The 26,058-nt window shown below is 44.3% G+C and overlaps 1 long non-coding RNA gene across 1 annotated transcript in view; it reads right to left on the reverse strand.

The window, feature by feature from the left end:
* LOC134476590 (uncharacterized) overlaps nucleotides 1-21,080 on the reverse strand; it is an 88,715-nt gene extending 67,635 nt beyond the window's left edge. Inside the window, exons 1-3 of the long non-coding RNA XR_010048424.1 lie at nucleotides 20,070-21,080; nucleotides 19,652-19,801; nucleotides 17,720-17,819 (exon numbers count right to left, since the gene is read on the reverse strand). This is a non-coding gene — a long non-coding RNA (uncharacterized LOC134476590). The remainder of the gene's footprint in view (nucleotides 1-17,719; nucleotides 17,820-19,651; nucleotides 19,802-20,069) is intronic.
* Between the last annotated feature and the right edge of the window lie 4,978 nt (nucleotides 21,081-26,058).

Genomic DNA, 26,058 nt, shown 5'->3' on the forward strand with positions numbered 1-26,058 from the left:
GCATTCTTCACTTGCCTTCTCGCTGGAACCATGAATCAAACTAAAGATGTAATGTACAATGTTTCTTAAACTAGTATGAAGTCAAAATGAGGTCCGCATTGAGCAAATCAGTGGTGGGGAAATATCACCATGGTGTACATGGACTTAACGTGAAAAACAGCATGATTTCATGGGAATACCCCTGCCTCTTCAAGCTCCACAGATAGTACTTTGAATTTTAGCTCTGCAAAGTATAATTACTATGTGACCTCAGACTAAATCATTTTACCTGGAAAATGCAAAGTTTGACACCTCAAGCTTACTAAGTTGCCAAATACATACATTTAGATATGTTTGGGGTGAAAATATTTCAAAATCGTGTAACACAATTCTATGCCTTGTTTCAAAGAGTGAAAATTACTTTGCACTGTCTTGCTGACTCAGAGCCATCCTTCCTAGCCTCAGTGACCATGACGAGAAGGAAGAGAACATCTACTGGGATCAGTGTGTGAGCCTTGACTTGGAGCCCCAGACTGCTGGGCAAGATCTGGGTACAGCCTCACAGTTTGCACCTACACTTGCGATGTTCACATGAAGGAAAAGTCAGGAAAAACACGTGGAGAGACATAATTACAAGAAAAAGCAGATGACACTAAAAGCTTCGTATGCAACCTCTCATAAATCTTCAGAAAAGTCCTGAAAATGGATTATATTATCCCCACTTTGCATATGAGGAAACTGAGGCCCGTTAAGTGTTATGTAACCCCTAAGATGATACCACAATAATTGAGGAAGACAAGAATTAGACCTTTGCTACCCCGCATCTGCCAGGCAGAACTGGTCTCTCTGTCCTTAGCATTCCCAGGTTTCATATTTAACTGTTTGAACTTACCATAGAGAACTTTGGTTTTTGGTTTAAGACTTCTCCCTTCCTTTACAGCTTCTTGAAAACACCAGCTGTCAGCCAGGCACGGTGGTGCAAGCCTGTATTTCCAACACTCAGGAGGCTGAGGCAAAAGGATCTGCAAGTTCAAGACCAGCCTGGACTACAAAATAAGCTCAAGGCCAGCCTGAACTGCATAGTAGACCCTGTCTCAGAAAAGATTTTTTTTTTTTAAAAATCCACCAGTTGTCTTTTATTCATTTTTTAATCCAAAGTTCCTAGACAAAGACAGACCAACAGATATGCTAAGGGAATGAAACTCAGACTTCCTGCTTCCAAATCCGGCATGCTTTCATCACCTCCAAGCCATCAGCAGCAGAGGCAACCTGGAACAGCCCTGCACCTAATTGTCCCTTGTCCGTATTCCTTCCTCAAGGTCAGGGTCTAGCAGGGTTTTGGCCCTGCCCAGCAGAGACTACAGCCTCATGCACTGCTATGTCCCTGTCAAGGCTGGGCACAGCATCTGGCCCAGGACAGAGCACATCTCAGGTGCTCAGAAAGCTCAGAAAGGAATGGTCAAGCTTTTTGATTTGAGAACAGTGCTGACTCTGGGAACCAACAGCTCTTACAATGACTCATACATCAGGACCTCTTTAATGGGAAATTATGAGAATGTGCTACCTGGAGCTGTCTTAATTAAGAGCAACCTGATCTTGACTGTAGCTTCTGGGTGGACTCCCCTCCCCTCCTCTCTCCTTTTCTCCTTGACACCAAGAGGCAGAACCCAGCTGCCTCTGGCGAGACCTTCTTTCTCCCAGGAATGCTGCTGACAGGCTCAGTTTGGTGATGGCTGAGCCAGTTGAGGCTGGCAGCCCTTCAGCCAGCATGAGGCTCCCAAATGGGTTCCCTAAATCAGTAGTAATTGAGATCCCCTACCTGTCCTGCCCTGAGCTCTTGGGAAGGGCTGAACTGAGCTTGGAAACAGACAAAAGATAATCAGGCTAGAAGTTCTTCCAGTGGGCCCTCTCCTGGCCCCTATCTCAAAGCTAGTGCATCCAGGAAACTACGTCCTGACTAGAAAATAAAAATGCACTCCCTCCACTCCTGCATCTCTGAGCTGCAGCCCCCAACCTCAGGGCGGCTGGGGATGAGCCAGCACCCAAGGAACAGAGGGTGCAGCCACTCCTGCGTGTGCACAAGAGCCTCTGAGTAGGATACTCCAGCACCACAAAAGAACACAGGATCCAGGACGATTTGCCGCCCAGTGAAAGAGCCAGACACAACCAACAACTTCCTGATGAGGGACAGAGATTCCCCATTAACAGGTTTGATGCTCAACGCTGACATCTACACCCAGCAACTGTTTCCTAACACCCAACACTCCATGGCTCCCGGTGTTTCCTTTCCCTCTCTCCTCACCAAATACACACTCACTTGTGTACAGGAATTCTAATTATGAAGTCAAGGATTTATTAAACAAAGGTTTTAGTTTATTTATTAAACTAAAAGATGAGTCACCATATATGACTCATCTTTTAGTTGGTACTTTAAGCTTTCTTTGGAGAATCACTAATAAAGTAAACAAACACCTAAATCATTTGGGAGCTCACTGTGGAAAAGCTCTAGGGGTAAGTCCTTAAATCATCTGCAGCAAACCCTACCTAAACAGAAGACCTGGACACAAGTGAACAGAGCTACTGAACTTCGGCTGGAAGGACAAGATGGGTATGTTGTATGTTTAATCTTCGGAATATATCTAGCTTTCCTAACTAGTTCACAAGGAATACCAGAAACTAATGCAGGAAATAGACATTGGCATCTCTTCTACCAAACCCTTTCCAGTAGTTTCCTACTACCCTGATGAATAATTCTCTCAGTGGGTCCCCAAACCAGTAGCATCAGCATCACTTGAAAATATAAAGGAAATGAAAATTCTCAAGCTGCACTCCAGACTCACAGTCAGAAACCCCAAGGTTAGGGCCAGCGATCTGTGTTTTAATCAATTGTTCAAATGATTTTGGTGTACCAACTTTGAAAACCAGCCCTGGATAGTGACACCCTTAGCAAGATCCCAGAGATGGTGCAGTCCCATAAAGGCCCTGTGTATTACAAATACAGCCTCCTCTGGGAGGAACCTCATTTCTTCCCTCAGTGTTACACCCACATAAAGTAAATCACAAGTCATCCCCAGAAGCCCTGGCTCCAGCACCCTGTCCAGCTTCACATTCCATCACTTGCCTCTTCATCCTGTTAGACCCACATCGGTTTGAAATCCCCTAAATACATCCTGGTCCTTTATACCTCCATCTCTGCCTATGCTATTCTCTCTACCAAGAACTTCTTCTAATTTCCACCAGGAAAATGCCTGTATCCCTTGCACTCAGCTCAGTATAGTCTCTCCTTCCAAGAAATAATTGGCCCTCTGCAGGAGAATTAGATTCAACTCCTCCTGGCTCCCTGATCATGTGTGTTTACTTCTCACATTGCCTTTACCTTGCTACATTTTAAGAATTAGTTTCTTTGTCTCTTTGCTCCTCCAGGGCAGCATCTATGTCTGATTCACCCTTGTTTCAGTGTCAGCATACTTCTTGTTTTAGTCATGTCATGACAAAATCTACTGCCAACTCTTTGCCAAGCTTTAGCACCGGACATTATATGGATCATGTCCAATGAATCAACCTCATGGAGCTCATTTATGGTTAAGTATGTAATAGAAATGGGGGGAAAGGGAACGGAAGAAGCAAAATGTTTGCAACAGTGTAGAATGAAATTGATTTTCTGATGATTTAAAATAATCTAGATGCTGCCTTAAAATCATGACTTCTACCAGCTCAGAGTGGATGAACTCTTCCTATAAGTTCCTCTCCAGATTCATTCCCAAAGCTTTATCAGGTAAAAGAAAGACACCATAAGTGGCAGCGCTCCCTTTTCAGGACAGGGCACAGGAACCAGAGAGGATTAGGAGTCCTGATGCTTTGTCACCTACTTGTTATTAAAGTTCTATTCACTTTGTCAAGACTCAAATCAGGTTGGTGTGCCTCTCCTCAGGTATCTGCTTATCTAATTATAAGATATGAATTCCAAGTTTCTGCACATAGCAGGAATTCCATAATGAATGCCCTTTGGAAGCCATTTGACAACTGGATCAACTTCTCCACTCAGTGAGCAAGAAAGTTAATAAAAAGAGGTCCCAGAATAAATGAATTTTCCCAAAGAGAAGCTTTGAATACGGAAGGGAAAGTGATGCTAAAGAGGTTGTTACCATCAACCAGAGGAGAGAAGAAGAGGCATGCACCAAAGCAGAGGTAACAAGGAGAAAAGGAAGACACTTGGTATATATCGCGGTATACATAGGAAAGAAAAGTAAGAGGAATCAGGTGACACATAAGGTGGTCCAGTCTATGTCCTGAAGATGCTTCAGAAATTGGTAGACCAGATTAGATTCTCCAACCTAACCCAAGATTTACACACCCACATGCGTACACACGCTCATGGCCCTCCTCACTCAGACATGCAAATAGAAGACGTGAAATCATGCATACAATCCCCTCACAACAAGTATGTACTCACTGACAGGTACATACAAATATATTTGCTCATTTAAAATAAGAGTTTTGAAATTATTATTCAGAAAATGAAAATGAAAACTACTTAACCCGTCCAGTTATCTAGATTTTTTTCTTCTTTTTTTTTTCCTTGGATTTTTTCTTTTAAATTGTTTTGTTGAAATGCCCTACACATGACAATGAACCTTCTCCAGCTATAAAATATCTTGGATTTACATAGCACAAAGAAAGTTCACAAACGTTATCTCCTTAAAACCTCAAAGGGTTTTCAGTTTGCTTTTGTAATTTCCAAATGTACCTTGTGCCAGAAACTCTCTGTTAGCCTGCAGAACAATCCCAGCCCTCTTGAGTTTTTACAGTACCAACAAGCTGGAAACAAAACTACATTTCCCAGACTCCCTTGTCAACTGGTTTTGAGTCCACCAGTTGGAAACCTATTTGTGAGATTTGGAAGATGGGGTGAGAAACAATCATTATTGGTCCTTTCCTGCTGGTGGGCAGGAAGTGGGCAGGAGCTTTGCCAATGGCTTCCCTCAGTCTTCCTGTGACTTATCCACCCACTTCAGTGTTTGTGGTAGCTAGATCCTTGGGGTTGGTTTATTTGATTTGATTATTTGATTATTTTTGTTTTTATTTTGTAATTTTTAGAACTTCTTAATTTTCTGAAGCCACCCACAATTTTTCCTTTTTTTCTCTTCTACCCCTTCCAAATATTTTTACAAAGATCGAGTTCCCTCTGTTAACTCCTTTCTGTGTTTAATACCTCAAGCAGTTCTCCTGACTGATACAATTTTGCACATTACACACCTCAACATTTGTGATTACTTTCCACTAACAGGCTAAAAATATCTTCATGAATCACAAACCAATAATAACTCTGTTTCTGTAGTATCAGATTTATATACTGTATTTTCTGACATTATGTGTAATAGTTTGCTAGGATAACTGTAACAAAGTGCCACAAACTGAATGGTTTGCCATCTCACATGGCAGGAGGCCAAAGTCCAAGATCAAGGTGTTGGCGGGGTTGGTTCCTTCTGAGGATGTGTGGGAGAATCTATTCCATGGCCTTTTCCTGGCTTCTCATGTTTTGCTACCATCTTTGACATTCCTTAAATACTGCCACATCTCCTAGATCTCCTGCGTGTGTCCTTGGGTGCAAATTTCCCCTCCTTTATAAGAGCAGCAGACATTGAATTATGGCTTCTTTAATGATGCCATTTTAACTTGACTGTCTTTATGAAGACCCTACTTTTTAAAATAAAGTCATATTCTGAAGATTTGGACCTCAGTACATTATTTTAAGGGGAAACAAGACAGCCCATAACACTATCCAATTCCAACAGGAATTTCCCGGCAGCAACCAGCCAAATATATAGCTGAAGAGTTAAGAGGGAGTTTTGGGCTGGGGAGACAGATGAGAGTATCAGCTAAGGTACCTGTTGAACTCACTAGAAAATTCAATTGGAGAGAAGAGAAAATAAGTCATGTAAGTTTGAGGCTGTGAGTTTGACTCCCACTTCCGAAAAAAAAAGGAGTCAGATTAGAAGGAAGAGGTCTTAAAAGAATCCCAGGGCATGCTGGCGTGTAAGTTAGGCCTATAGGAACAGAAGACTGAAAGGAAATAGTTAAAGAGGTAGAAAAAAACCTTTCTTGGGAGAGGACCCTGACTCGCCCAATCTACACCCTACAGACCCTCCTGGACCCAGCCTGAGCCTGTGGCATGGGACACCATGACTGGCTCAGACATAAACCCAGCAGTCCAGACTTACTGCAAAAGGTAAAGAACTAGGGTGGGTGGGGGTGGAAATCCAGATGTGCCACCCACTGTTTTATCAGTTTATTTGCTCAGCGGATTTTCAGTAGCTCCTTAAGCATGTGACATCAAGCATTCACCCCTCTGAACTTTCACTCTCTTCATCTGTCAAGTGGAGATGACTGTGGCTGTAATGAGAATAAATGAGCTAATAGCCCCACCTTGTACAGAGTTGACACACAGTAAATATCCAACAAAAGACAGCGTCTACTACTTTCCTTATCTGAATACTACTGTTAAAAAAATTGTTATTTTGCATCGCAAAGTTCTGAGCTAATTTCCAAAGCATGCATGAAACATAAAATCCAATAGAGTAACTGCATCGATCCCTAGTCCAAAAATTCACACAGCCAATTAAAGTATGCATTTTCCTAGGGCCTAGAGAATTTAATAGCTTGCCCAAGATCCTGCAAAGAGCAGAAAAGGGCAGGAACCCTAATACGGAGCCCATGTATCCTGCAGACCAACTGTCCTTCCTTCCTGCTGATATATCCATTTGGATTCCCGGTCTGACCCCCAACTTCCCCAGCCCAGGGCTGCAGCTTCTCTTTTTCCTTCCAGTCACCCAGGCTGTGTGGTCAAGCATAAGGCTGCTGAGCATGCGTGGCTGTGATGGAATCGAAAACCAGCGGGGCATCTGCAAAGCAAGTGGGACGTCTGGAAGTAATAAACTTGCAACTGCTTGTTCATTTGGCACCCAGTGGGGGAAGCACTGATTCTTCTCATCTCTGTTTCTTAAGAATCAATAAAAAGTTAGTGATGCATTTAGTTGAGATCAAATAAATGAAATTTGGTTCCTTTTTAAACCTTTTATGGGTCTATTTCTTTGGTCACATTCCTAAAAGCTGCTCTAGGGAATCTGACACATCGTTTGGTAACAACTTTTTAAAGCCAACTCTTGGAGACCTGAGAAGGCAAAGAAGTATTTGGTTGCTGTGGAGCAAGGGAGGCCTGGAACAGCAGGAGAAAGTGTTTTTAGCTACACCTTGAAGGGTGACTGTGTAAGGCTGGGCATTTCAGGAAGGAAGAGCCATGATGAGTCTTATGGATGGGGCAGGAAGGAATGTGGGGAGCATCTGAGAATGGCAGGGTCAGAAGGGAGTTTGGAGATCATTTCTGTGAGCATCACAGGTTGGCTGGGATGGTGTTGCCCATGGGCCAAGCAGAGGCAGTGGGTTGCAGCAAACCAGGGTATTGCAGAGATAGAAACAATAGAATTTGGGAACAAACTTATCTTTTCTCATTCTAGCTTAGAAATGCTGGAGGAGCTATACCGGATGTTAATTTCCGCGGCTGCCATTTTTATCCCCATTATTTAACCCCAGAGAACTACAAACAGCAATAATGCTCCCTGATACAGAGGAGAGATAACTGTGTCCCTGAGATCTCAGCCTTGGATCAGGAAATCACTGAAGTAGACCCTGACACTAAGGAAATGCTGAAGCTTTTGGACTTCAGCAGCCACCCAACCTGCAGGTCACATAGCCTACTGTTGGGATGAATTTCAAAATACCATGTGGAGCTGTTTGAATCTTTTTGCTAGGGATTGCATTAAATTTCTAATGCTGCAAACAGTCAAATTCAAAATGTTTCAAAACATTGTACAGACTAAACCAAACCCACTTGGTCAACATACAGTTAGTAAGTGTCATTCATGTGACAATATACAGCCAACACACAATCAGTATAGCCAACCAAACAATGACAGAAATCCACATAATGAGTACCTGAGAGGAGGGAATTGGTAGTGAAAGGGCATAAGGGAGCCTTGAAGGGTCTAAGAAGTATGGTGGAAATATTCCGTCTGATTCTAAGTTCAGTTATCTCTCTACAAATATGCATAAAAATTCATTGAACTGTACACTTAAGCCTTGTAAACTTTATCACATTTGAGTTACAGCTCTATCAGAAAGGAAATCTAAAAAGAAGTCCTTCACAGTATAAGTGCTTAATAAATGGTTTCTGGAATTATTTTATTACTATTTTCATTTTCATCGTTATTAATTCACAAGGTCAACAACAGACAAAAGAGCAAAAAGCAGTCATCAGGGTGTCAGATTGTGTGTTTATGTGTGTGTGTGTGTGTGTGTGCATGTGTGTGTGTACATGTGCGTGTGTATCACTCCCATGTCTGCTTGCTGCAATATCAATTTTATTTTCCCCACCAGGAAATGGAGTTTACTTGCCATTCCCTTGAATCTGAACCTGGCCCACCAACACAGTGTGGAAGGCATGACATCATGTGACTTCTGAGATGAGATGAGATGAGATGAGAAAACAACTTGGCTTCTGCCGGCTGTCTATTGAGACACATGCCTTGGGAATGCTCAATGCATAAGGACTCTGGCTACCATGAAGGTGTCGTGCTGGGGAATTCATGTGGAAGACTGCATTGAGAAGCCTTGGCTGTTCCCACCCCTAGCTGCTCATGTTTTATTAATCCAGGCCCCAAACACACAAGTCAAAGAGCTGTTAAGACAACCAAGAGACCGTCTCTGACTTCGACCTCAAATAGACCCTGAGCCGGAACTAGGCAATAAAGCTTCTCCCGAATTTGTGACCTACAGACACCATTAGTGATGAATAATTGCTAATGAATGATTATTACTCTAAGCCAGTTAGTTTTGGGGTGATTCTCAAGCAATAACAGACAACTAATATAGATTTTGGCACCTGAAAGACGGGGTGGTGCTCTAACAACAACAAAAGAATACTTTTAAAAAGGTTCAGTGATGTGACAGCAGAGTTTGGAAGGGTTTTGAAGAGATTATGGATCTGATGGTTTTCAAGGAAGTTACCCATGAAAGCTTAATGGAAAGAAAGACAAGAGGAAAGATAGAGAAAAGGAGATCTTCGTTATCTAGTATATTAGTCTGCACAGGCTTTGTGGTAGACTGACAGGCAACTTACAACACCCAGCTGAACTGAATCAGTGTGGTGCTGGGTGTGGGGGGCCCACCTGAGGATTTTTGTCAACAGTGTAAAAGCAGAACTGGGGGGGGGGGAACAGTGTGCTGTTGATCCTCCTGGAGAAGCTTTTCTCACTGGAGAAGTTTTCCTAATACTATCTCAGTCAGCTTTTCTCATTGTGGGAGGAACTTGTGTCCTTGCTGTCCCTGAGGATGGCTGTGGTTCTTCTGCAGGGAGCTCTGGTCCTTACCTTGAGAGTCACTTCCCAGTTTTAGTGCAGATCCCTCAGCCTGCAGGCACAGATCCTTCATCCTGCTGGCACAGACTTTCTAGCTTCCACCACTGGCCTGTGGGCCTTCCCAGTGCAGATCCTTGATACAAACTTGCATAAGACATTGTCATGGGCTCTAGGCCTCAAGTTGGACTCATAGGGGACACCACCTAGGTTCTAGGTCTTCAGCTGGACTCACATAGTACATTGCCATGGGATCCAGGCTCTTAGCTAGATTCTTTGGGTCTCTTGTATGTGGATTTTGCATTTGACTCTTTGAGTGAATAATATAAAATAATCCTATAAAGTATGTATCCTGTATTAAACCTTTTCCCTTATAAATCCTGACTATAATAAGCTATCATAAAAATAATGGCACAGACTAGACAGCTTAGACAATAGGAATTCCTTCAGTTCTAGAGGCTGGGAAATCCAAGACCAAGGTGCTATCCAATGTGAATCTTGGCGAGGGCCCTCACTCTGGCTTGCAATCAGCCACCTTCTTGCATCCTCACATGGGGGAGAGAAAAGGAATGAGCTCCTTTTCTTATAACTACCCAACCCTACTAGATTAAGGTCACTCTTCTGGTCTCATTTAACCTTGACCACTTTTTACAGACTCTGTCTCCAAATAAAGTCACATTGGGGGTTAGGGATCCAATACACGAATTTGGGAAGACACAAACACTTAATCCATGTTATACAGTGAGAAAAAAATAGTGATACTTCTGTGGTAACAGAAAATGTGCTTACTGAATTAACCGATCTATGAAAAGAGGTTATCAGGCAGCATCTTAGGCGATGTTACCTAGTTTTGATTGCTTACAATAAAATGTGAAATGAGAGAAGACGTGTCATAGGAAGAACCAGTGAGCGCAACAGAGCCAGGACTTGCAAGATTTGAAAATAAAGATGTCTTATTCCTAGTCTCTCCACTCACAAAATACTAAAACTTTTAAACAGCCTCCAGGCGAAAATCATACCCAAGGTGCTGTCAAGGAATTGAGGCCTAGAGATAAAGCTGAGAGAGTGAATGTAAAACCTTTTATTAAGACCTAAGAAACATGTAAGGTGGTTGCTCCGAACAAAAGCAAAGAATAGGGTTTCTGGTAATCTTGAGTGTGGTGTCCTATTGCAGCCTTGGAGGAAACTCAAGACAGAAAGAAGCTTATCCCATGGATATCTGTGGTTAGGACTTAGAGCTAATGGAGAAAATGCCAGCAAGATTTAGTCTTACAGTAACTGAATGATCACTGCTTTGCCTGAAACTGACTGATTCAACTGTAAAAGATGGAGGCAGCACAAAATGAAAATTGGTCTTTGGATCTCCAGAGTACTATGAGAAAACAAGCTAAGAAAACAACCCAGCTGCGAACACTGACAGCTTCTTATGGAAAAGAAAAGATGACTCACTTACCTTCTGGCTGAGTCCATAGGATGAAACCAAGAGGCACAAAGAACCATTCCCATGCCCTGAGACTGAGGTCTGACCCACAAACAGCTCATCTGGCCTGCAGAGTTTTGGAAATGCCATGGATCCCTATGTACCTTGTTTTCCAGTTTAACTCAAGCATCTATTGTATTTACCCTATTCCTGCCCCATCACTGTGTAGTTTGCCCAGAGCAGCAATGGTGAACCTTTTGGTTTTCAGTGATACAAACAACCAGCTTCAGCACCCATGTCATAGGTTCGCCACCACTTACCTAGAGGAAAGATAAAATTCTCCTTGTTCATAGGCCTAGAGATCAGAGGAACTGAGCAGGTAGTACTGGTACTGGTTTAGAAATTCACCGAAGGAGCCTCACCTGAGCCTGGACCTGGTTAGATGACAAGTGCAGGACTTCAAGCTGATGCTGTCACATGAGAAGACTTTGGGGACCTTGGGAATGATGAGAATTGTCAGTAGCTAGAGGATGGGATGAAGTCACCAAACTCCCCTAATCCCTGTCTCCTGGTGTTCCTGCCCCTGTGTAACCTCCCTTCCCAGAATCAGGGGTGACTCTGTGTGGCCAACATGATACAGAGGAAATAAGGTTGTTCAGCACAGGCCTTGAGGCTTCTGTCTCAGACCTCATCCTCTGAGGGAAGGCAGCCGCCATGATGTGAGACACCTGTGCTGCCCTGTGGTGAGAACTAGGGCCCCTTCATTATCCAGCACCAACTTGCAGGTCCCCTGAGTAACCATCTACCCACAGCCCGAGGCATGGTGGCCACAGCCCCAGCAATCCCCTGACTATAAAGACAAGAGAGCTAGAACACCTAGCTGTGCTGCTCTAGAATTTGTGTCCCATAGAAACCAAGAAAGGGAAATAATGACAATTGTTGTTTAAAGCCACTAGTTTGATGAATGGGATCAGTACATATCTTGGTTGCACCAATAAACTTAACTAAAAAAATAAAGCCAGTAGTTTCAGGGGAAATGTGTTTCACAGCAGCAGTTAACTTACAAAACTCAATGGTGTATACACAGGAGAGTCAGATATGATCGTGCCCACAACAAACTTGTAATAGAGGAGCAATAAAAATGTACCAACACTGGAGAACAGAGTTTAGGGAAGCACAAAGTCCCCCTTGGCCAGTGTGGTAAAGGATGATTTCTCTCCCCTGCTAGGTACTGGTATTGGGATCAGAGGGTGAGGTGCCTAGGGATGGTGAAACATTTCAAGACAATTTCTAGAGGAGACCAGTACCTTAGAGAAAAGATTTCCTTTCAGCTGTATACCCTGTCAAGCCCTGGCTTTGTTATTTCAAAAGCGCTCTTTCCTTTCACTGAAGTCTTTTGTATTCACTCTGTGAACACATGACAGAAGTGGGTCAGGGATTATCACCCCTATAACACAAGACAACACTGCGGGTCCCACTGAGGAACTGGTCTACCCGGACCCTGGGCACTCTCTGCTCCCATTACAGCCCTCAGCAGCTCTGAGAGGCCTTCAAGTGCCAAAGGAGTCAGAATTCAGACTGCCTGGAGGCTGAGCTGTAAACACACCAGAAGGAAGAACATGGAAGGCAAACACAGGGCATGATCGTGCTCTGATGGGGACCTCAGTGAGTAATAGATTTTGGATGCTTTAAAACAATCTTTCACACCTCTTAAAATCTAAGCTTCAGGATCAGAACTAATCTCATAACCAAGATTATGTCTTTCTGCACCAAGTGACCTCATCAAGCCTTTGTGGGTCTCTGAGCCCAGTTAATATTATGTGGGGTTAGATTGACTGGTCTGTTAGGTCCTGTCATTGTAGGACTGGTGAGGAATTTGTGAGCCCTTCAACACTGATGTTAGTGGAATAATACCCCGCCATTCCCATCTGGAGTCTCCAATCTACAAGATCAGTGCCAAACAGGAAATTGCAGGCAGTAATTTATTCTGAATTCTCCCACCGTGGAACTTATTTAATATACATTGCTATGCGAACTCTAATAAAACATTAAATAGACAAAGAAGGTTTCTGCCATCTTCCCCAACTCCCTGACATATGCACCCCTTTCTGCCAGAACCCCCTGGAGAGAGGGCCTTTCTGAGACTGCAGCTCTGATCAAAAATAACTGGAGAGAGGCGGGTGGGGGATCGGTTGCGAAAACAAACAACCAAGCCATAAAATAAAATGACATAGGAATAAAATAAAACATTGTGGGGGAGATAAATATATATATACATGAAATGGCCAAACTGGATTTATCTCAGAGAACTGTCTAATCAATACCCACCCTTGGTAGATATATAGGAAGGAAGAGGTAGATCAATTGGACTATCTGCCTGGCCAGCCCTGGTCAGTTGACATAGTATTAATGTATTAGTCTGGCTTCTCCCAAGAAGTAAAACCGATAGGAATGAAAGACAGAAACTGAGATAGAAAAAGAGATTTTCTATGAGGAATGAGCTCACATAACTATGGAGGCTGAGAAGTCCAAGATCTGTGGTCAGCAAGCTGGTGACTCAGGAGACCCAAAGGGTAAGCTCAGGTTCAAGGCCAAGTCCAAAGGCTCAAACTAATGCATCAGCTCAAAGCCAGACCGAGAAAAAGGATTCTTTCCTATTCAGCCTTTGGTTTTGCTCAAGCCACAGATGAGGCCCATCCATATTGATAAAGGTGATCTCCTTTCTCACTCTACCAATTCAAATGTTGCTCTCATCTAAAAACATCTTTAAAAATCCACTCAGAAGGGAACTTTAATCAAATATCTGGGCACTTCATGACTAAGGCAAGTTGTCATATAAAATTAGCCATCAGGAGCCACCCTGAAAAACTGTAAGACAAACTGAAGTCTGGAAATTGACTACTGCTGCTGCTGGTGCCTGGTCTGTTGTACTGAGTTCTGGAAGCCCAGGTTGAGCTGAGACTGTTTGTAGGGACCATTATGACCTTACATAAGAAAGAAACAAATGTCCGTCTTTTTCTATGACAGCCATCTCTGCAGTAGCATATAGAACCAGAAATATCTAGAAACCCAGAAACACAGCAATGAAAACACAGTGGTATGAAGGCTGAATGCTGATATCAAGATGCCTAATAACTCTGGGCAAGAAGTGTGTACACTCTGGACAAGAAAATGACCAGCGTGTCCAAGATGAGGGCCAGCATGGGAAGCAGAAAAGGTTCCACAGAACATGCAAAGTCAGGACAAGGGATGTAATTGGTATTTAAGTAGCTTCTGTCTAAGAAGGTCAATGTCACCCTAGGGAGCCAGGGTTGGCCTGGCCACAGGTATACAGCCCGCTCTGAAATGGTACCTCATACTGTATGTGGCTGATCTAAGTACAATTACAACTAGCTAAGTGTTGAATAAACAAAATACCAGAAGTTCACCTCTTAGCTAGCCATTTGGCTGTATTTACAAATTGCTAAATAAAGGGCACATTTAGTGCCTCTAAGGAAGACTAACTAAATTAAGAGGGCGTATTCAACGTGTGCAATGCCAGCTGTAATATTTTTCAGGGACAGGATCAACAACCAGGTCTTCCATCTCAAGAGGAAAGAGAACCTCTCTCTGCTGTGGTGGACAGTCTATCCTTACACATTAGTGAGAAGCAGAAGTCTCATGTGTCTTGACTCCTAGTCCAGTGCTCTTTCGGCTGTGCTATGAAGAAGCAAAACTCAGAGCTTTGAAAGGTATGGTGGTGCATGACTGTAATGCCAGAACTGTGGAAGGCTGAGACAGGCGGACTCCAAATTCAAGCTCAACCTGGAAAACTAAGCAAGACCATGTCTCAAAATTTTAAAAAGCATGGAACACAGCTCAGTGCAAATACCCTGGGTTCAATCCTCAGCACCAAAAGCAAATGAAAATCTTGGAGCCTTACTCAGACACAAACTGTCTATCAGGTAAAAATGGTACATCAAACACCAGTAACTCCATCTCCACTCTTGGCTCCTCACTCCTCCCTATTCCTCCTACTCTAGGCATCACCCAGTCCCACATGCACATGCACACGAGCCCAACCACTGCTGGGCATCAACATGCAGCTCTTGTGGCCTGTGACCTTTCTTATCATTAACCTGCTTCCTTTTCATCTTCCGCACTGCCACCCACCTGTCTTCACCCGGTTTCCCAGGCTCCAGCCCTGAAGGCTGCCTGCAAAAAGACTCTGGCACCAAAGCCTCACCTCTGCCTTGTGAACCGTGACAGAGCTCATCTTGCATACCCTAGGACATCAGGTAGCCCCTTCCAGCTCCAACTCAAACCCTGGGCTCCTGGCCAATGCCCATGCAAGCTCAGCTGCCCCAGGCAGGGTGAAAGCACACACTGGGACATTCCTTCCATTCCAACTCTGCACTGGGACTCTAGAAGCAATATAAATAGGCATGTCTGCAAAGAAGATTTACATATGGTCAGCCAATAAGCACATGAATAGATGCTCAATGTCATTAGTCACAAGGGAAATCCAAATCAAAGCCATAAAAGTATACCATCCACACCCATTAACGTATCTCCTATCAAAAAAAGAGAAGAAAAATAGTAAACACTGTCAAGGATATGGAGAAATTGGAGCCCTCATCCTTTGCAAAACCACTACAGAAACAGTTTGGCAGCTCCTCAAAAAGTTAAACAGGATTTTCCTATGACCCAACAATTCCACTCCTAAATGCACAGCCAAAGGAATGCAAGGCAAGAACTCAAATACATACCCGTGCAGATACTATTTATGGCAACAGTATTCACAACAGCTGAACTGGGAACAACATAAGTCTCTTTCGTTGATTTTAAATGTGATGAATACATACAACAAAATACCAGTCAGCCCTAAAAGAAAGTTAAATTCTGACACATGCTACAGCATGGGTAAACCTTCAAAACAGTCAAGCTATGCATAAAATCACAGATATTGTGTGTAATTCTATTTGCCTGAGGTATCTAGAATAGACAGCTCATAGAGGCTGACAGTAAGCAATCTGGGAGGCTGACTCCAGAAGATTGCAAGTTCAAGCCCAGGATGGGCAACTTAGCAACTTGACAAAACACAGCCTTAAAATAAAGGATTAAAAAATGAGCTAGGGTTATAACTCAACATGAAGTCCCTGGGTTCAGTCTTTCTCTAAGTGAAAGAAGAAAGAAACAGCAAGACAGCAAGAAAGAAAAGAAACACAGGAAGAAGAGAAAATAAGGAAAGAAGGAGAAAGAAAAGAAAAGAGAGAGAGAGAGAAAGAGAACAAATCATGCCTTCTCATGAGCCAGTGGCAGCCTTGGGAACAGGAAGGGAATCAAGAAGCCAAACTTCTTGAACTTCAAGAAGCCTTCCTGTGAGCCAGCAGCAGCCAAGGGAAGGGGAAAAGAGTCAAGAAGCCAAACCATGCTTTCCCATGAGCCAGCTGGCACACAGACTAGGAGACAAAAGAACAACATCCACCCCTCAAGTAAGTGGCTGATTTGGAGGACCTCACGCTGACATGATAGCAACTGAAGCAAAAATAGTAATAATAGTGATAATAATAATAATAATTACAATGCTTGTGTTGTTTGGTTGACTTTGTAGGCCTACAGCTGGTAGTCTAAGCATCTTTTTGGAGGATAACAGCATGCATTATAGTAACTGTGGGGAATTTCCTTCTGTCTTGTTTTGAAATTCAATGTTGTGTTCCATTGTATTGTTTTGTTTTATTCCTGGGTCTGGTAACCTGAGCAACTATTTTGAAGATAACAATGTGCAATGTGACAACAATTGTGTTATATTACCGTGAGTATTACTATTGTTATTTGTTGCTGCTGTCATTGTTTTGCTTTGGTGGTTGTATTTTTTATTTGTTTGCTTATTGATTTTTCTGTGGGATTTTTTCTTTTTAAAATTAAAAATGTACAGATGTTGGACTTAGGGTGCTGGGAAACAAAGCAATCCACTTGCCTCCCTGGTAAGCAACCATGAGCCTACTGGCACTCCAGCTGAGAATCAAACATACCATCTTCCCCTCCCACCCACCCCACCACCACCCCGTTAGCAAATGGGAGCCAGAGGTCTGAGCATCTCTTGGGAGGTTTACCATTTGCAATATAGCAAATATGGGGGATTTCCTTCTACCACCTCTTTGAAGGCAAATATTGTTATCACTGTTTTGTTTTGTTCTGATTAACTGTCTTTCTCTATTCAATATTCTGTTTTGAGGTAAGTTCTATAATGTTCTGTATTTGGTTTGATTTTGCTATACCTGATTGAAAGGACAACTATTCTGAAGACAATGAGATATGCTATGGTACCTATTACTGTTATCCCGGTAAACTGCTGGGATATGCTGTACCGATTTCACTGCATTGTTGTGATTGGCTTTGTTCTGTCTTGTTCTGTTGTATTTTACTACCTTCAAAATAATAAAAAAGGGGCTGGGGATTTAGCTCAGTGGCATAAGCGCCTGCCTTGCAAGCAGGCAGTCATGGGTTCAATCCCCAGTACCAATAAAAAGGAAAAAGACCAAAAAAAAATAATAATAAAAATTTTTTAAAAATTAAAAATATACAGAGAAACACAGAAAGAAAGAAAGAAAGAAAGAAAGAAAGAAAGAAAGAAAGAAAGAAAGAAGAAAGAAAGAAAGAAAGAAAGAAAGAAAGAAAGAAAGAAAGAAAAAGAAAGAAACTGGAAACGAGGGAGGGAAGACAGGAGATGGGAATCTATTATGTCTATTATTATGCTTGGAATGTGGAAAAGTTCTGAAAATAGGCAGTCGTGCTCATTATCCAACATTGTTAATGTGCATAATCCGACTGATTTGCATACAATAAATTGTTAAAATGATAAATTTATGCTATATATATTTTAACACAATAAAAAAGGAAATTAAAAATACTGATCAATGTGCCTTACTGTTTTAGTGGCACAAAGGAGAAGCCATGGTTGAGTTCCTCTCAGTTCCATTAAAGGTTTTGAGCAGGACAGGCATCGGAGGCTGATCTTGCTCCTGGACCTACAACCCAAGCACACATGGGAGTAAGTGTGAGGCCTCAGGAATTCTCAGGACAAGACAAAGAATCCAAGGGATCATGGCAGGCTGTTGATCTCCACAAGTGGTTTCCAGGCCCACAAGCAGGAAGTCAAGTGGCTTTGGGGATGGGATGGCAGTGAGAGAGGCAACAGACTGCCAACATCATTATGGCCTAAAGCTTCCTTTCTCAGCAACAAACAAAGGATCCCAAGTTAACCAACTGCCAGTGCACCACATAAAATCTAGAGGAGGACAGAACTTGTATGTGCTTGGCCAGGGGAGGCAGTGGTGCTATGCAAGCGGAGTTCAAACTTCGGTGTCCTATGGACTTGAGTTCAAGTCCTAACACTTGAACCTTGGACAAGTTGATTAACAAGAAAAGAGAAAGAAAGAAAGAAAGAAAGAGAGAGACAGAGAAAGAATGGAAGAAAGAAAGAGAGACAGAGAGAAGAGGACTCAGTAGGGGCAGTAATGTCTAACTTCCAGGAGTGACTCAAGGTTAATAATTGAACATGTTACAAAACAGATATAGGACCCTCAAAACCCCACAAAGTAAATTCTATACATTGTTGTTGTTATTTGTGATTTAAAAAAAAAAAAAGCTAAGACCTAGAGAACCGAAACAGCTTCACTATTCACTCATCAAATTTTTTTAATGTCTTCCACAATTAGAGACCCTAAGGAAATAGCAGGAAATGAGCAGACATAGTCTGGCCAGAGTAGATGGGAAATGAACAATCCAGGAGATCTGCACGTGCTTCCTGTGTGGATCAATCAGATATACCAAGAACTTCGGGAGCAGCAAGGGAGACCAGCTCTAGTCTGGAACATCAGGAAGCCAGTCTCAGATGAGTAATAACAAATCTGAGACCTGATGATCATAAGGAGTCAGTCAGAGGAAAGTCAAAAGGAAGGGGAGCAGGCGAAAGGGCCCCGTAGGACCCTGGCTGCTGCACAGGCGGCGATGGAATAAAGGAATTGAATGAGGAGCCCCAGACACAGCCTGCACCTGTGTGCAGTTGAGCCTGATGGAGGTTCTCTCCATCCTCCATCCAGCTGCAGGGAAGACCATGCACATCACAGTTCAGACACGGCAGCCAGTCCCCGCTCAGGGCAACCATCGCACCAACTCTGCATCTCCTCTCACAGCAGTGAAGAAGCAGTTTAGAAGGTTTGTCTCTGATGACTGACTGGTCCCACTTCATTCACTCATTCAGTCAACATTTGCCAACATTGATCACACTTTTCCAGAATGATGGAAGACACCACCATTACAAAAGAGAAAGACTCTTGCCACATAGAGCTTGCATTCTAGAGGAAGGAATGCAGGTAATAAGCAAACTAAATACATAATATACTGCCTTTTAGAAAGCCCTGGGTGCCATGATGAGAAACAAGCAGAGCGGAGGATTTGTTTTCACTCTAGAGGGGGCGGTTAGAGCAGGCTGCACTGAGGACACTTGTTGAAGTTGTGGAAATTGAAGAAACAGAAGACAAGGCCGGAGAGGTGACAGGGAGCAGCCCGGCAGGTTGCAAGACCCTGAGAGGCCCCTGTGAGGTGTGGGATTCTGTAAACAGCTCCAGTGCTTCAGGTCTCTCAGCCCCTGGCAACCCCATCGGTGTGGCGATGCCGCCCTGCCCCTACCTCCTGCTGGCGGCTGTGACACTCTCAGGAACAGCCGCCGCATGCCTTGGCATTGAACTTGGCAGCTAGACTTGGGCCAGCAGGGCGGCCCTCACACAGGCGGGCCGTGCACCCTGGGCTCTCTCTCTGCCCCGTCCCACACCTCACGAGGCTCCTTTCTCCTGCTCACCTTTCTCATTGCTGGGCACAAAGAACGGAAGGCTGTGGCTGGACTGCTGATGATTTTTGTTCCAGCTGGTGCTATTACTACTAATTGATCTCTATTGCTCACTTCCATCATTTGAGAATCCATTTCAGCCCCTGATTGCTCTCTGTGCCTCTGAAAAGTTAGAAAAAAAAAATCACTAAGCCTCTATCTGAACAATAATTATCTAAGCATTACAAACTGCACCCCTCTACCACAGCTATTCTCCATCTCCTCTCTCCTACTTGGAAGAAAATATGAATCAGTAGAATTCAACCATTTATTCTCCACTCAACAGGCTGCACACCAAAGAGTTTGTCAAGGTCTTTTAATAACCACTTTCCTCCCTCCCATTCTGCTCAGCAAGTTGCTGTGTCTTTCTCTTGCCCATTGATTTTTGTACCTTGTTAGGGGTGTGCTATGCTCCTAAGGAAATAACAAATCAGCCAAGTCCCTGAGTGCCGCTCAGCCAGCGGGGCTCACCCAGCCCAGGCTCTGCTCTTTCCACTTCATTCCTGGCAATGCAGCAACTGCAAGGATGCAGGCTGGGCTGGAGGTCAGCCTGGGATTCCTGGGCTTATTTGGCATTGTGAAGGAAGCGTTGGGAACTGCCCTGGGCTTGACCTTGGAGTCCGAGGTCTGAGTGTTGACCTCTAAGGAGAAAAGGGGAGGCCAGTGTTGTAGTCAGGGGTTGTACACAGAGAACAATTCAGATCAGGACATAGAGTTTATAATATTTTTATAATGGTCACCGGAAGTTAACACAGGAGAATGCAGGAAATCTATCCGCAACACCAACGACATAGATTATTTAGTCAAGAGCCTAAACCCCACGGCAATGTCCCACATGAGTCCAGATAAAAACCCAGAGCTCAGAACAACGCCTCCACGAGTCCAACTGGAAGTCCAGAGCCCACAAGAAGGACTCACGCCAGTCTCTTTTACGGATCCGTGCTGGGAAGACCCAAGGGTCAGTGGGGGAAGCCAGAAAGTCTATGCCATCAGGATGAAGGAGCTGTGCTAGTGGGATGAGGGTTCTACACTGGAGCCGAGAAGTCACACTCACAACAAAGAGCAGGGCTGTCCTGAAAGGAACCACAGCTGTCCTCAGCGACACGGAGGCCCTGAGCTCCTCCTCCGACAAGCACAGTCGGGTACGTGCCAGGAAGCAGTGTGAGGAGTTCACCCTGGAGACCAGGCAGCACATGTCTTCCCCTCCAGAGCCAGGAAGCAATGTTCAATGTAAAGACCAAAGCTTCTCCAGGAGAACCAACAGCTCAGACAGCAACTTGTAGGAGAACCAACAATGCCTCCATAACGCCTCAATCCCTCTCCACACCTCTCTTCTTCTCCACCTATTTATCCTGGCAACCCTCCTCAGGTGGAGCATCTTCTCTCAATGCATGCTGATGTAATCCAGCTGGTTTTAAGTTGACCACTAGTTATCAAACCATAAGTGGCAAAGCATGTTTTGGAACTGGTAGGTCCTGAGTTTGAATCCAACCCTAACCACTAATTGGCCTTGGGCAAGTGCCAGAGTGTTTGGGGGGTTTTGGAGAGGGAAACTGTGAGTGGTGTCATGTGGTCATCAGAACCACGAGCATTCGGCTACAGATCACACTGAGTCTCTGAAGTGGGCAGGGGTGACAAAGGAGATTGAAACAGGCTGACTCTGGGGGTGGGCTTGCAGCCTGACAAGACAGCATATTCCTGAATAGGAAAATCAGGAAGCCGTATCTGTGTACACACCAGGTCACTGAATATCCACTCTCAGGCTAGCATCAGTGTCTAAGAAGGGTGCCGTTCGGTCCAAGGAAGAACTATGATCAGGATCCTGTACTACAGGGAAAACAAGAAACAGAACACAGGCAGCTAAAAGCATAAAGCAAGGCCTAGACTCCTGGGCCCAAATCCTGATTCTTCCCCTTACTAGATGGTAAATTTCTTAACTTTTGTACCCCGATTGCCTCATCTGAAAAGTGGGGCAAACTGCCAGAGGTGGTGGTGTGCACCTATATACTCAGCACTCTGGGAGGCTGAGCTAGGAGGACCGAGAGTTTAAGTCTGGGCTGAGAAACTTAGCAAGACTCTTATCTCAAAATAAAAGGGTAAGGATGTAGCTCAGTGTGAAAATACTGGGGTCAAGCCCCAGTAAGCCCTTGCAAAAAAAGAGAATAAAAGGATAAATCACTATGCCACAAGTGAGTTAATTATATGTAATGGTCTCAGAAAAGCCCCTGGCATTTAGGAAGTGCTCATACAGTGAACTTTAATAATAAAACAAACAAATATGAGGACTATCCTATCACAGAAAATTTAATTTCCTTCCTACTCACTTAAGGCACAATAAAAGTTCATCGTGGCTTTACAGACCCAGGCATTGTCTTCAGTGCTCCCCTCTCCCCCACCGCCACCCCAGCCAGCCTGCTGGTCTTCTTGCCAACAGAGAAGCGGTGTCCCAGCCATGCCGTCACTGTTCCCTGCCCAAGATCGTTGCGTCAATTCACTTCCCAACTGCTCTCTGGTCTCCCTATCCCTGCGCTTCCCTTCTCTGATCCATGCATCACCCCACCAGTAGAGTGATCGTTATAGCTCACAAAGTTGATCAGACTGTCTATTTTAAGCCCTTCCACTGAAGTCCGCAGTGTCTACCACAGTCATTAAAACTGCTTGGCACACAAACTCCTACACGGTTCCCTGCAGGTTCCTGCAGCATATTCATTGTCCTCTCTGCCCACAGTCTTTATACTCCAATAAGTATAAGGTGCCTATTACCACCCACACCACACAGATGTGCATTCACACACACACACACACACACACACACACACACACACACACATCCACCACTCATACACACACACACACACACACACACATCCACCACTCATACACACACACACGTGCACACGTCATGCTTCACTTGTTCTGTTCTCTCTGTATAAAATATCCTCCCGGCCTCTCTCACCCCTCATCTCAGCACCAGCATCCTGACAGATCGCTTCGCCAGCTGCTCATCTCAGCCAGCCCTTAAGCCCCAAGTGTCACTTCTTCCTAGAATCTTTCCCTGAAGCCACGACTGGGATTAGACAACTGTCTCCAATAGGATAATCCTAGATGACAAATAAAGCCCTCAATTCCAGTGGCTTCACCCAAGAGAATTTTGTTTCTCATCCCAAAATGGTCTAGTACAAGTGTTCTTGGTCAACAAGCAGCTTCACCTCATGTAGAAATTTAGGGAAGCATCTTTTGGCTCCATTATCATTAGAGTCTCTGAGCCTTCTGCAACTGGATGATGGAAAAAGGAAGAGAGACAGCAAGAGGTACCCCTGTGTCTTAAAATCCCTGGCCAGATGTGCCATACCCCACTCCCACTCCCATTCCACTAGTGAGGACTTGTCACGGGGTCGCTACTGGGTGCAAAGAGGACTGGGAAATGTAGTCCCTGAGCCTGCAGTTTCATCCTGTTAAAAAGGGATCATGCCACTTGTTACACCACTGGCCTCTGCAGCCACAGAGGGGCATCCACCCGAGTTATTACAAAGTGTGGCTATGCTTCCATGCCCAGCTCTTTTTTCATTTATCTCTTTGTTTCAGTTTTTGTTTTGGTTTTGGGCTTTGGGTTTTTTTGAGTCAGGGTTTCGCTATGGAGTGTAGGCTGGCCTTGAACTCACCGTGATCTTTCTGCCTCAGTTTCCCAAGTGCTAGGACTTCAGGCATGCACCACCATACACAGCCCATTCCCAATCCTACCAGACTGTGAGCTCCTTCAGGCTCAGGGCCTCAGTCCTTTCATAGCTATGTACCAGCACCTGGCAGCACTGATGAGGACCATTGGATGAACAAATGACCTGAGTCAGGACCAGCTCAGCAACTGGGTGGCTGATTCAGCTGGCAGAAAGTCCTCCCTGTAAACAGCTGAGCCAGACTGGAGAAGACAGAGATGCCCTGCAGATCACCTAGGGCATCTACTCAGAAAAAAGGAAAAGGAGAATGACTTGGCCCGTGTGAGCTTGGCATCTTCGTCCTCATGGTACTTCCAAGGCCAGAAATTGCCCAGCCTCTGAGATCTCTGAAACACTATTCTTCATAACCAGCACATGTAGTCCATCCCATGCACCAACAAATATTCACAATTACCCCATTTTACAGATGAGAAAACTGAGACTCAGAAAGGTTAAGTGATATGATCCTGTCTTGATAAGGGGCTTATACTCCATCTCTAGAGCCCCCAGAAGCCCTAAGACAAGGATGAGCTCAGCTTATTTTCCATCATTTTTCCAGTGAAAATTAAATTTGGGGGCAAAAGAGATGTTTGACCTGCCAGGGCCCAAAGCAGACATCTTGGAATTTTTAGCCGCTGTCTGTACCTCAAGACCAGCAACTCGAGAACCTGCTACCAAGATTATTCCTCATTTTTAATTCTAAGCATTGCTCAAGCTAAGGATTACCGAACCTTCCACTGTTGTCTACACATCATGATGTCTTTTGGTCAAATTACAAAACAGTCGAGGTTGAAGCCAAATAACAAAGCACAAGACTGCAAGCCTGTCTAACGTGACACTTGTGCAAAATTAGCAATGATAATATTTTGACAGGAAGCTGATTGCTCTGCATTCAACGCCAGAGCCCAGCACCCAGAGGCCAGTGATGTGGAAATGCAGCTCAGCCATGCTTCACGGCCCCCTGCACTGGGAGTTTCCATAATCTTAACTGGATAATGACCCCAGCCCCTCCTGGGAAATCACTGCGTCAGAGATGCTCTCACACTGATGACAAGAGAAACAGCTGTAATTTGTCAATATAGAAATATCCAATTACCAGGCCCCGAGTGATGCCTGCAGCCTCCCGTCCTGACTGCTGTCAGTCTGGGCCCCAGCTATCAGGCCAAGACCTGCCAGGCAGCAGCCAGCCTCCCCTCTCCCCTCAGCCCCTGGAAGGTCCTGCAATCCCCGCTCTGGGAGGAGCAAGGCCTCCTCCTGAGGCCACCTTTTGACCCAGCTGCAGGAAGAACAGATTATGAGCCATTAACACCTGTCAGAACTGCTATCTCCATGGAGAGGCTCCAGCCAATATCCTGGCAGAAGTCAATCTTTCTCCTCACTTTTCCCCTCAAAGGGATGGAGTGACCTGCTGCCTTAGCTGCTTTTCTCATTGTTGAGACAAAATATCTGACACCTAAAGTTAAAGGAGAAAAGGTTTATTTTGGCTCACAGTTTGTAGAGGTTTCAGCTTATAGTTAGCTGGTTCTGAGACAGAGGAAATTGAAGAAGAGAAACTCTTCATGGTGGGTGAAAGGCAAGAAGGCAGGCAGCACAGCAGTGAAGTATCAAGAAAGCAACCCTCCCTCTACCCCATATGGTTTGTTCAGCCTGCACACCCACAGGCAGGTAGCATGCACGCCCAGGATGGGCCTTCCTGCCATCTACACCCAGCACTATGCCAGACCAATCAGTGACTAATTTAGTAAGCATACTTCCTTCATCCCAGCTGATATCACACACTCTAGATCCAGCCACCTCTGAAAAGCCACACTATGACTGCATGAGGCTTTGGGGGCCACCTAGACACAAGCCATGACATCTACAACAAGTTAAAGTTCTCAGACCCCAAAACCAGGCAGTTCAGGCTTCCATTCTTGTCTCTGGGCCGTCCTAGCTGTATGACCTGTGAGCCACACTTGGTACAGAATCCTCCACGGGTAAGATGCCCCGGGGGAAAACAAATAAGAGACAGCAAAACCTTTTACATGTGCTGTCTGGGTATGGACTCATTTCATCTTCACAGCAGCCTGCAAAACGTGTGTTGTTATATCCTCTTTGTTTTACAAATGAAGAAGCTAAGGCCAAGAAGTTTAAGGGGCTTCCCACGGACGCTGGGCTGTGAGTGGAAGTCTGATTCAGGGCTGCACCCTAACATTTCATGTTCCTTCTAACTAGTGTTGTTGCTGTCTATGCCCTGGGCACCGTGTGAAGTTCTTTGTACGTATCATAGCATTTAATCCTCACAGTACATTATCCCCATTCTGTGTTGAGGCACAGAATGGCTAAGTAACCTGCCTAACTTCATACAGCTATTAAGTAACAAAGCCAGGCTTACACCCAGAAATTCTGGGTTTTTATGTATACTCGGTGGCATGCTAAGCCAGTATCTATACATACTAAGCCTTGGTTCCTTGTATTACATGCACCTTTGATCTTAATAAACTTTATAAGATCGGTCAAATCTTTGCTATGCACTCTGACTAAACAGTAAACTTTGAAATGGAAATATTCCCTGGCTGTGGCATGGGAACTGAAGAGAATATAGGCCTTTTCATGATTTGACAAGAGTGTTATGGCAAAGAAATAAATAGTTATAATCATACTGCCATACCTTTGTACCACCTTAGA

This window comes from Cavia porcellus, unplaced genomic scaffold (genome assembly GCF_034190915.1).
Source record: "Cavia porcellus strain 051 isolate PalLab524CR breed Dunkin Hartley unplaced genomic scaffold, mCavPor4.1 scaffold_6, whole genome shotgun sequence".
Taxonomy (NCBI): Eukaryota; Metazoa; Chordata; class Mammalia; order Rodentia; family Caviidae; genus Cavia; species Cavia porcellus.